The sequence below is a fragment of the Hipposideros armiger genome, unplaced genomic scaffold (assembly GCF_001890085.2).
Source record: "Hipposideros armiger isolate ML-2016 unplaced genomic scaffold, ASM189008v1 scaffold_358, whole genome shotgun sequence".
Classification (NCBI taxonomy): domain Eukaryota; kingdom Metazoa; phylum Chordata; class Mammalia; order Chiroptera; family Hipposideridae; genus Hipposideros; species Hipposideros armiger.
Window position 1 is genome coordinate 1,431,847 of NW_017731708.1, and position 10,468 is coordinate 1,442,314.

Below are 10,468 nucleotides of genomic sequence, written 5' to 3' on the forward strand. Positions count from 1 at the left end.
AGAATCAACTGAGTTAATTATCATAAACAGTGAAACCAATACTTTTATAATACACCATTAAACTAACTTAATAAAGTTAAATATTCATTCTAAGTGGAATCAAATATATAGAATATCTAAGAATAAGCTTATACAGTAATGTATTAGAGCTATATATTTTTTAAATTACAAACAATTTTACTGTAGGATATAATAGAAGGTTTGAATTAATGTAGAAATATATATCATGTACCTGAAAACTTTACTATCAAAATGCCAATTCTTTTTCAAACAAAATCTCACACAAAATAAATCTGACAAGAGCAAAACATGTTTCTAACGTTATCTAACATAAAAATTAACTAGTGAGAATAACTAAAAATTTTTGAAAAATAAAAATGAGAAATGGGCTTTCCCTGTAAGACTTTCAATTATAAAATAAAAAAATAAATGGAAGTGGGTTAAAAAAAATCAAATAACTATTATGAACATTTATAAAATTTTAGCATATGATAAATTTTATACTTCAAAAATGTTAGGAAATGATAGATTATTTAATAAATAGTATTGAAATATCTAACTACTCATTTGAGGAAAAAAGATTTTCTACACCGCAAATCAAATAAATTTCAGAGATTTAAATGTTTAAAAAGAAAAATGTTATGACTATTTATATAAAATTGTAGTATAGAAATTTTCTAAGAACTTTACAAAAGAAAATATTAAAATTTAAATATGTAAAAATTAAGTATCCATACATTTAGAAAACAAAAATAAACATAAGGTAAAAAAAATAGAAATATTTGCAATATTTATTACAGGAAAGAGTATTATCCTATCAAAAGAGAAATAACTTACAAGTCAATGAAAAGATGAATGACCCTGTAAGATATGGAGAAAAAATATAAATTGGCAGAATAAATATGCAAATATCTGAAATATTCAGCATCACTGACAATGAAAGATTTTAACTAAAATAGCATTGACACAACTTTCACATATATTGAGTTGACAGACTTTCATAAATTATAATATCAATTATGATGAAGATGTGGTAAGACAAACATTCAATTACAAAATTACAGTAATTTGGTAACTTGATACCACTCCTCTTAAAACTAGTTTTTAAAGTGTATATCATAAAAGTTTTAACAACTTTCAAGGAAATAATTAAAAACATGGAAACACTTTATATATTGTTTATGTAATTATTCCAGCATTATTTTTATTATTGAAAATTGTTAGAAATCATGACCAGTTATGATGTAGTAACTAAATATATGGGACATCTACCATGTATTTTTGAGAAACCTGTGGCAATATACTCATATATCAACTGAAATAATTTTAGTTCAGATAGCAGAATCTGATTCTATTAATAACCACATATTGTAAGGAAACTGGGCTACCTCACAAAGCCTAAATTAAAAACTGAACAAGGAAGCTTCGGGAAGGACCCAAACAAGGAATGCCTGAGGACCTCAACAGCAAGAGCTCTCAAATCTTCTTGTGAAAGCACAGTCATCAGATGTGTCCACTCCAACCACCTTCCACCTCTGAATGTTTCCATTCAATTCCCATGGTTGTTTCAACTTTGGTTAGTTTTCTTTCTGCTTGACTCAGTCAAACAAAGGTTTAGGCACCAACACTGCCCTATATTAAAAAAAAAAAAAGCCTGTCCAATATGTGTCTACTATAAACTATGGCTTGGTTTTATGTGGGTGTATATGTAAGAATATTACAGGAATATCTGGAAGAAGATACTCCAAAATGGTGGCATTGTTGTCTATGAGTGGGAGGTTTATGAGTGACTTATTTTCTTCACATTCATGCATCTACAGTAAAATTCTTTACGCAGCAATGTGAATTCGGCTGCAGTGCCATTACCAATTGGCCACACTCCTCAGGCAAGTCCCTATTTACTAAAATTTTTATATTCTGGAAGTTGAGGGGTAATGGACAATTGAAGAGAAGAAGAGCCTGCTCAGGAAATGGCAGACAGTCCCTTCTTGAGAAATAGAAAGCTTGAAGTGTGGGTCCTCCTGTCCCCAGTATTCTTATAGTCTGATTTCTCCAGATTGGATTGACAAAATGGGCCCCAGCTCATTAGAAAGTTCCTGGAAGTCCCAGTCAATGATAGGACCCAGAATCATCCTCATCAATATTTATGGTAGAGTGGGCATGAACCACCAGATGGCGTCAAACCACATCTGGGACCAGCAGCGATTTGGAGTCCGATTGGACTTCCGGGCAGGGGGGCGCCTAGTTACACAGGCGTGCTCAGGCCATTTTACATGTTTCATTTTTTAGAGTCCACTTATGACATTATGGTGGGCCTTACTGCACTGTCTTTCTCCTAATTAAAAAAATATATCTTTAATTAAATTTTTTAATAGATGATTCTTTACTTAGTTCAGATCCCCAATGAAATAATGGATTTATGCAATGTTCAGCAATCTCTTTGCTAACATCATAAAAAGAGAGACAGCCAGACAATTTCTGTCTCCTGATGAGAGAATGGAACACCATATATGACGTCTTCTTGTCAAAATGTCAAACCTGTATCTGCTTAAGCCTCTAGATATAATCGTCAGTTTGAAGATATACTGGGAACAGTGGAACATGTGAAATGACACCATGGAAGCAATCAGCAAAATTTGGACTCTAGGAAATTCTACTCTTAAAAAATAAATTTCAAGGGGAAAATAATAAGAAGAAACGAAGGAGAAGTTATGGACTAAAAGAGTTATGGAATTTAGTAATCAAATGTCATCTAGATCATAACATGAATAAACCAACAGTAAAAATATTTTATGAAAAAAACGAGCACATTTTTAAATACCAATACTTAAAATTATTGTCAATATCTGATAATGATATTGTGTTTATATTTTTAAATGTGCTCTTGTATTTTAAAGGTAAATACTAAATATTTGTTGGTAAAATTGTATGATATTTGGAATTTGCTTGAAAGCAATCCAGTGGGGGGTTGGGAATACAGATAAAACAAAATTGTCCATGAGTTGATAGGTGTTAAAGTTGAGTAATAGGTGTGTGGGGATTCACTATGCCATTCTCTCTACTTTTTCTATGTTTAGAAGCTTCTGTTATAAAAAGCTAAGAAAGAAACTACAAAGTTTCCATTCTATTCTCTTATCTGCTCAGTTCCCAATTCTCTCTAGGTAATAACTATTTGTAGTTTCTTGTGTGTCCTTGCAGAGTTTTTATGCAATAAATTATTTTTATAATTTATAATATAAACACTAAAATATATTTTTTATATATATTTCTTGGGAAGTATCTGCCTTTCAACCTATCAGTTGTCAGTTATTTCAGATCATTTCATAAGACTGATGCTCATGTCCTTGCTGAGTTCCATGGACACAGCACCAGATCATTGGAACCAGGGTAAGTGCTCGAAAATAATGACAGCAGAATCATTCCTGGTGACTGTTTCCATGGGAATGGAAATGAATCAGCGGCAGAAAACTCTTAAATTTTAGCCTGAGGGTCACAGAAGGCCATTCCATTTTCAAAGGATTGTGGCTGTTTACAGCTTTTATGTTTTGGTGGTGGTGGCGGAGGGGGGGGTATTAAAAATATCAAATATAAATTTATTTCATTGAAGAACATTACCTAATCATACGTATGAAAATCCAGCCGTTATTCAGGGAGATCTGACAAGCTTTCTGCCTGTTCACAGCCCTGGTTGTGAGTGGCTGCTGAACACCATCATCTTCAATTTGACTGTGATCGTTCTGAAACTCTGCCATTCTATAGCATTTTAGAGTACAAGGTAGGTTTACGGGGGTCTTGCAGAGTACTGGTTTACACCTTTGAGTAGTATTGAAGGGGCTTCCTGTGGGCTAATTGGAATTCAATGAATGTAACGCTGAAAATTGGGATTAATTCAAATTCATCTTTGACAAGAAGCAATGCACAAAGAGTTCGAAGAAGGACAGCAATATCATAAACTCTTGTATGGAATTAAGTTTTGAGAGAAGCTATTTAAAGATATTTCAAATAATTATACTCAATCCAAAAGCTGTTTGTGCATCTGTCTTCTTATTGTTTAATAATAGTAGATTGTGGTTGCAGAGCAATACGTGGTCTCTTCTTTATGCACATCCAGCAGCATGAATCTTGGCAACATATCATCTGGGAAAATTGGTTTTTGGGTGATGAATTGCCAGGTTAAGAGAATTATATTCCTGCTATCATGCCTTCATTATCAGAACATTTTATAAAGTATGTTTTTATATGATACAGGAGTATTGTTGTGATAAGAATTAATATACCGCCTTAACAAGCAGCTTAAGAAAGTCAGTGTGGTAATTTTAGATTTATACTCCACAATATTACATAGGCAATGTAGATTATAGCAATAATGACATCTTAAAAAAAACAAAACTGTGCAATTAACATCCACTCCTATAAGTAAAACACAAGCATAGGAATAATATGAAGGCATTTTTAGCTGATACATTAAAATAGATAAAAGAAAAATGAATTTTATGTGTAGCAGCAGAGGCTGGTGCTTTAATTTAATTTAAGAGAGAGAGAGAGAGAGAGAGAGAGAGAGAGAGAGAGAGAGAGAGATATGACAAAAACACCCATGCTGCATTGAAGAAAAATCATGAACTCATAATTTTCTTGCTGTGGTTGAAAGCAGTAAGTAATCAATTTATGCAGTGACTACAAGTCATGCATTTTACATAGGTAAACTTCAGAACCTCCTTTGAGGCATGAGACATTTAAAACTAATTATCAGTTATTAATATTGGAAAATACCCCAGGCTTTAAAAATATTTTCTTGTAGAAACATGTAGTGAAGACACGTGGTTGAGAAGAGCACCCTGTTTTCTTTAAGTGGGAGAGACATAAGACAAAGCAAGGGAAAACGCAACTAACAACTAACATGAAACAAGCTGACAAAACAGCTAACAGCTGACATGTTCTAGACAGAGGGACTTGCAGGAGCATTAAACAATGGTGCTAGCACCATGAAGAATAAGAATGTTTGAAACACGGCATGAACTCTCAACAGTGTTCCTTAGGTGGTTGTGTCATTTCTCCACTGTTTTTTACAATTCCAAGATTCTCATTTAGAAAACACTATGAAAATATATGCAAAAGCAATGTTATATTTTGCCTTTTGTTTATTTGCTCTGAGACTTACTTATAATGTTGTATTTTCACAACTACCAGCCAAATGGAGTTCAAACTGTTAAAAATACAAAAGTTCAAAATTTATTTACTCATTTTTAAGCTTTTCGGGTGCATGTTTCCATGTTTACACATATATGTTTAAACTATTATTTTTTAGTATTTTTTGGTAGTCTTTACTTTAATACTTTAGCATTTTCAAACTAAGGATTAATTTGGGGTAGAATTTGAGTTATTCTCTATTAGGAAATCATCATGTTTAGTCCTTGCCATGTATGAAAGAAAAACATCCCAAACCTTGGATGTCAAGTGCTCTCTGTTCCGACAGGCACTGTCTATATAAACCTCTGCAACATAATTCCCCATCTATACAAGGCCTGACACTGGGCTAGATTGTTATGGGCTCTTGGTATATATTTTGATGATCTGCTAAAGAAACTGAGGCTGAGAATTATATAATTCATCTAAAATCATCTTCTTAGTAAGTGGCAGACTTGAGATTGTAAACTTGGGTCTCTGATTCTAAACTCATGTCTTTGCACTCTCTAGAGATCTTTCCTTTAGAATCAAAATGTATGCTGAGTATAGGACTGGGTAGAGTCCATTTAAAAATGATGCAGTTCTCTGAAGAATTATTTGTGAAGGTACTATATCAGAAAGAAATAAGTTGTTTTTTATGTAGGACCTATGACTTTATCTCTGGTTTTGGCTTTAGAATTCAGCAATCGTTAACTCCCACCTCAGAAAATAAATCAATAACCTGCCAACCAAGTAAAAACATCAGAGTCCTTTGTATGAATATTGTTTAGTGTCATTTTACAGGCATGTATCTTAGATCATGCTTTGGAATCAGAAGATGGACTGTGGTAATGGAAATGGGTTGCAAACCTTCTCCAAATCATAAAATGCAACAGTTTGTGCCAGAATAACATATGGTTCTGGTGGGCTTCCTGCAGTGAACGAAATTCAGAGGGATATTTTAGGGCCTTATTCCTAGGGAAAGGACTGTGTACTTGGGCATTCATCCATTTTTTAAAGTCTTTCAATAAATATTTGTCAAGTGCATTTCGGTGCATTCAATTATAATTTAAGTAACATCTCCTCATCTGTAAAGTGGTGGGAAAATAGAACCTGTTTAGTAGAGTTGTCAGAATTAAATAAGAGTGTGTGCAGATGGCTTAGAAAAATACCTTTGAGTAACCCCTAAAAAATATTAGCTGTGACTATGATGTTCTTACAATGCCCTTGACATTGTGCTGGGTGCTGGAGGTTCAAAAATGAATTTGATATTAGTCCTTTTCTCAGGGAACTCACAGTTCAGTAGAAGGGGATGTATAAAGTCATGCAGATAAGACAGTAGATGGTTCTATAGGATGCAGAGGGAGCCCAAAGGAGGGAGTAGCCAAGTGTATTTGGGGGTCAAAATAAGCTTCATGCAGGAGGTAACAATCTGAGTCTTAAAGGGTAAGTAGATATTCTGCAGGCGGTGCTGGGAAGGTGGTGCATTCCAGGCAAAGGAACTTGTAGCAAGAACAGGCTCAGAGTCATGGAAAACCTGGTCTGGAGGAACTGCTTGTTTATCAGTATGGCTGACAATAGGTGCTTGATGGCAAGAGAGAAAAAAATGAGTCCAGAGATAGACCAATTCATGAAAGACTCCTGTTAGCAATGAGAAACCACTGAAGATGGGTGCTTTAGAAAACTCATGGAAGCTAGACTGAAGTGAGGCAGAGAGAAGGGTATGAGACTGGATGTAGGAAAAATAGTCAGGAGATTATTGAAATAGACCAGGCAATAAATTAAAAAGGCTTGAACTAAGAGCAGTGACATTGGGCTTGGAGAGGATGACAGATTCAAAAGAAAATAAGAGGATAGGACAGAAAAGAAGTAGGGATCGCTTAGGTGGGGTGGCAGTGACAGTAAAGGTTGGGTACCAATATTTCTGACTTAAGTGCTTTAAAGTATGTTTGGCAAGTGGGGAATGGAGGTGGAGGATGTTGAAAGATGGATAAGGAGTCCTGCTTTGAACACAGGCAATATGAGTACTTCTAGGACATCCTGATTAAAACATGCAGTAAGCATTGAATGTATGACTTTTGAATGTAAGGAAGAGGTGAGACTAGAAATACAGATTTGGAGATCACCAGCATGGACATGGAAACCACCAATAAGATTCCTCAGAGAGGCCATGTAGGCAGAGACAAGAATAGTGCTAAGGACCTAATGTTGGAGAACCCAACATATAAGTGAGACAGAGAAAGAGAAGCCTGAACAAACAAGGCTGATAAAAATAATCAAGGAGAGAGAGGTTGAAGCAAGAAAGAGTGGAGTCACCAAAAGCCAAAGGGGGTCTAGAATCTCAAGAAGGCCATCAGTAACAAATACCATAAAAATTACGTGAAACCTAAAAGAAGCTTATTGGAACTGAAACTTAGGGGTTTGTTGTTATTGTCATTTCAACCTTTAATATGTTAGTTTCAGTGGGAGCCAAACCGTACAAGGTTTCCTGGAATATGTGGTCATGTGTGTACATGTGTGCGTTTGTGTGTATGCATATATATATATATATATATATATATACATACATATATCTTCTTAGCTACTTTGCTGCCTTCATAAGACTGCCTGAATATTTCTTATTGTATGTGTCCCTTCTACTCATGTTTCTATAGGTTTCTCGTATGTTTATGCCTGATTTGGCAGTCTAAGTATCCATATGTTGAGTTACAAATTTTAGGAGACTTAAGTGTCAAAATTGGCAGTGTCTCTCAAAGCTTCAGCTGTAATAAATATGGACACGTAAAAGTAATTTCCTCGGGGTTCTTCTTCCCAAAGAAAATGACTTGTAGCAAAGAGAAAAGAGCCACTTTTTATGATTTCAGTCACATCTACTCAGAAAATGACCTGAAGTGAACCAATCTTACTAGAAAGATCTGGCAGACATGTCATGTATTCCTTAAATCTGTTCAATATGAAGCAATGTCTTCTTACTTCTCACCACAGAGTGAATTTTTTTAAAAGTGTTTTTAAAATACTAAAAAGATGATTGTTATGTAGGTTTTTCCATGGTGAGAGCAGAATCTCAGCACTGTGGGCCTCTGTAACTCATACAAACTCAAAAATATAAGCAGGAAATTCATACTTGAATTTTTAACTTTTGATTTTTAAATAATTATAGGTTCACTGGAAATTGCAAAGACAGTACAGAGAGGTCCCATGTGCCTTTCATCAGTTTCCTCAGTGTTTACATCTTACACGCATGTAACTATAGTACAATACCCAAACCAAGAAGGTGACATTCATAAAATGTGTGTATATTGTTCTACGTGGTTTCATTACAGGTATAAATGTGATGACACTGCAGTCACCCTGACTCTCAAGATGCAAAACTATTCCATCACTGCAAAACTATTCCATCACTGCAAAACTATTCCATCACTGTAAAAGATTCCATCATTGTAAAATGATACCTTTTTTGTCATTTCAAAAATGTTATATAAATGGAATCAGACAGTGTATGATCTTTTGAGGTTGGCATTTTTTCACTCAGCATAATGGCCTTGAGATCCATCCAAGTTGTTGTAAGTAACAATAGTTTATTTCTTTTTATTGCTGAGTAGTATTTCATGGTATGGATGTACCACAGTATGTTTAACCATTCACCCAGTGAAGGACATTTGGGTTGTTTCCAGTCTTTTAGCTTGTACAAGTAAGCCTCTATGAACATTCATGCACAGATTTTTGTGTGGACTTAAGTTTTTATTTCTATGAGATAAATGCCCAGGAATGTGAATGCTGGGCCATATGGTGAATATATATTTAGTTTTCTTAAGAAACTGGAGAACTATTTTTCAGAATGGCTGTATACCATTTTAGATTCCCAATAGCAATGTGTGAGAAATACAGTTTCTCCACATCTTCAAAAGCGTTTGGTAGTGTCACTATTTTTTTTTTATTTTAGCTGTTCTATTAGGTGTGTTGATAGATCATCATAATCTTAATTTGCATTGCCCTGATGGCTAGTGATGTTGAATAGCTCTTCATGTCTTATTTGCTTGCGATTTGTATACCCTTTTCAGTGAAATGTCACTTTATGCCTTTTGCTCGTTTTCTAACTGTATTGTTAGGGTTTTTTTCAACTGATGAGTTTTGAGAGTTCTTTATTACATGTAGTATATCTATATACTCTTTGTCACATACATAATTTGCAAAGTTTTTCTCCCAGTATGTAGTTTTGTCTTTTCAGCTTCTTAACAGAATCTTTCACAGAGCAAAATATATAATTTTAATGAAGTCCAATTTATCTTTTTTTTTCTCTTTTATGTTTCATTCTTTTGGTGTCATGTCATAGTTGGATTTTAGGATTGAAAATTCTTTTGAATTTCTGGAGGACAATAAGACAATCAATGTTTAGCTCAAAAAATGATTATAACTGAAATGATAGATGTCTGGAATTTGCTTCAAAATAATCCAGTTTAAAGGATGAGGTAGGAAAAAGTGGGTAGGTTATAGCTAAACAAGAATGGCCATGAGCTGATAATTGTTGAAGCAGGCAGATAGGCACATCAAGTTCATGACAGTGTTCTTTCCACTTTTGTATATGTTTAAAATTTTCTGTAATAAAAAGATATTAAAAAACAACAATGCATATCTTTGGACTAAATAATTCAATTTGGGGAACTTTGCCTCAAGGAAACGATTGAAATGGTGGAAATAGAAAGCTATTTGTACAGGGATGTTTATAACAACATTATTTGTGAAGGTAGAAGGAAAAATCAGAAACACAAACAGCTAATGATTAGGGAATGGTTATATAATCTATGGTATATCATTTCAGGGACAATAATGGAACCATTAAATTGATAAACATAAGGCTGAAGATACATGAAAAATATACTACAAAATAATGTTAGATAGAAAAAACAAAACACAATCCTTCAACTATAATTTAGCCAGCCATAGTATTGGAATAATGTGATTTTACATTTCTGTAGCAAAAGTTTAGTTCATTCTCCTTAAACAATTTAATGATAATTTCAGTTGCCATAAATAAAATAATATATCAACAAGAGTCAGCCCCTTGGCAGGTCTAGAAAGTAGGACAGGCAAAGTGGTCTCTTTTGCTCCACCGTCTACATATGAGGATAGATGGCAGCAGCACACACCCTCTTCCCCTCAAATATACACTGTTAGGGCCGGCCGAGTGGCTCCGTTGGGTAAGAGATCTCGCTCAAAAGTTTGAGCTCTGAGCAACAGTGGTTCGATGCCTGGCCTGAGCTGAGCTGCCACTGAGCTGCCAACAGGTGGCAGGATGGCTCAGCTA

The 10,468-nt window shown here is 34.4% G+C and overlaps 1 long non-coding RNA gene across 2 annotated transcripts in view; it reads left to right on the forward strand.

Annotated features, from left to right (window-relative positions):
* Positions 1-3,581: 3,581 nt before the first annotated feature.
* Positions 3,582-10,468, forward strand: part of LOC109392957 (uncharacterized) — a 67,118-nt gene continuing 60,231 nt past the window's right edge. For both annotated transcript variants that reach the window (XR_002126146.1, XR_002126145.1), the window contains exon 1: positions 3,582-3,775. This is a non-coding gene — a long non-coding RNA (uncharacterized LOC109392957). The remainder of the gene's footprint in view (positions 3,776-10,468) is intronic.